Here is a 2589-nt window from a genome sequence, read left to right on the forward strand (position 1 = left end):
GTGTGTGTGTGTGTGTGTGTGTGTGTGTGGTGTGTGTGTAACCAGGCCCTCAGACTTTAACTGGGCCTTAGTTCCACCCTGAAATGAGCCCCGCGCTCCCGCTCATATGCTGCCCCCTGCTGGCCACCCCACATCAAGCATTTAACCATTATTAGAATGAGCAACCATCTTTTTAATTTTATTTTTCTAAGTAGATGTGGGGTCTCGCCATGTTACCCAGGCTAGTTTTGAACTCCTGAGTTCAAGTGATCCTCCAACCCCAGCCTCTGTTAGGTGCTGGGATTGCAGGCGTGGGCCACTGCACCCACCTAACGTTTGTAGTTTTTGTAGAGGTAGGGTCTCACTATGTTGCCCAGGCTGATCTCAAACTCCCAGGCTCAAGCAACACCCCCTCCCTCGCCTCCCTAAGTGCTAGAATTACAGGCATGAGCCACCACACCTGGCCAGGGTGAGCAACAACTTGTCTGAATGGATGCAGGGTCTTCAAGTCAGCTATTTGGAGGGAATTAATCCTTTTGCTCAGGGATTCTAAATGTGAGAGATCTCAAATGGATTAGAATTCCCAGGTCCAGGAACTTGCATGAAAAAGTTACATCTTCATTTTCTCTCATCCTTACCTGAAATCTAGCATTTCCCTCCATTATGAATGTCAGCAACAAATCACACTAGCATTGGCAATACCTGTGACTTTGTCATTAGAAATCACAGATATTTTGTAATTGTGTTATAGATAGTACAAAAAATGTACAAATACATACACATGCACACACATATACACACACATACAGTAATCTGTCGCTTAACAACAGACATACGTTCTGAGAAATGTGTCCTTAGGCAATTTTGTCATTGTGCAAACATCATAGAGTTTACTCCCACGAACCTAGATGGTAGAGCCTGCTGCAAACCTAGGCTCTATGGGATAGCCTATTGCTCCGAGGCTAAAAACCTGTATGGCATATGAGTGTGCTGAATACTGTAGGCAGTTGTAACACAATGCCTATGTGTGTTTCTACAACACATAGAAAATGTACAGTAAAAAATGCAGTGTTGGCCGGGCACAGTGGATCACACCTGTAATCCCAACACTTTGTGAGGTCAAGGCGGGCGCATCACTTGAGGTCAGGACTTTGAGACCAGCCTGACCAACATGGCGAAACCCCATCTCTACTAAAAATACAAAAAATTAGCTGGGTGTGGTGGCACACGCCTGTAATCCCAGCTACTCAGAAGGCTGAGACAGGAGAATCTCTTGAACCTAGGAGGCAGGGGTTGCAGTGAGCCAAGATCACACCACTGCACTCCAGCCTGAGAGACAGAGCAAGACTCTGTCTCAAAAAACATATATATATATATATAGTATTATAATCTTATGTGACCACCGACATATATGCAGCGTGTCATGACAGACACATCGATATCTAGTGCATGATTGTAGATACACACACACACACACACACACACACACACACACAGTCATCTCAGAGTGGTTCCAGGAACTCCCACAAATTCCAAAAATCCATGAATGTGCAAGTAAGTCCCTGATATAAAATGGTGGAGTATTTGCATATAACCTACACACATCCTCCCATATTCTCTAAATCATCTCTAGATTACTTATAATACCTAATACAATGTAAATGCTATGTCAATCATTGTTATACTGTATTAGTTAAGGACTAATGACAAGACAAAGGTCTACACATATTCAGTACAGACATTTTTGATGCACAGTTGGCTGAATTCACAGATGCGGAACCCATGGCCAGTTGTATGTAGTTTTTAATACATAAAATAAATAGGATAGGCCTGGCACGGTGGCTCATGTCTGTAATCCCAGCACTTTGGGAGGCTGAGGCAGGAGGATCACAAGGTCAAGAGATTGAGGCCATCCTGGCCAACATGGTGAAATCCCGTCTCTACTAAAAATACAAAAATTAGCTGGGCGTGGTGGCGTGCACCTGTAGTCCCAGCTACTCCAGGGGCTGAAGCAGGAGAATCACTTGAACCTGGGAGGAGGAGGTTGCAGTGAGCCAAGATTGTGCCACTGTAGTCCAGCCTGGTGACAGAGCGAGACTCCGTCCCAATAAGTAAGTAAGTAAGTAAGTAGGTAAGTAAGTAAATAAATAAATAAATAAATAGGATAACAATATATTTTATGTTCCAAAAATCCTTTTATTGTCCATAGGCTTTAGCAGACTGACAAGAGAGTCTGTGGCACATGGAAAAGTAAAACAAGGGGCTGGGTCTATAATCCCAGCACCTTGAGAGGCAAAGGCAGGAGGATTCCTTGAGCCCAGGAGTTCGAGATCAGCCTGGGCAACATGGCAAAACCCTATCTCTACAAAAACTTAGCTAGGTGTGGTGGCACACGTAGCTTCTGTAGTCTCAGCTACTTGGGAGATGAGGTAGGAGGGTTGCTTGGGCCCAGGAGTTTGAGGCTGCAGTGAGCCATGATTGTGCCACTGGACTCCAACCTGGACAACAGAACGAGATCCTGACTCAAAAAAAAGAATGGTAGTGTCCTTGCTTTAGTTGCCAGATGGTGGGGAAGTGGAGGGTGACTCTTAGGGGAGGGGCCCAGCTAGG

This window comes from Colobus angolensis, unplaced genomic scaffold (assembly GCF_000951035.1).
Source record: "Colobus angolensis palliatus isolate OR3802 unplaced genomic scaffold, Cang.pa_1.0 Scaffold193, whole genome shotgun sequence".
Classification (NCBI taxonomy): domain Eukaryota; kingdom Metazoa; phylum Chordata; class Mammalia; order Primates; family Cercopithecidae; genus Colobus; species Colobus angolensis.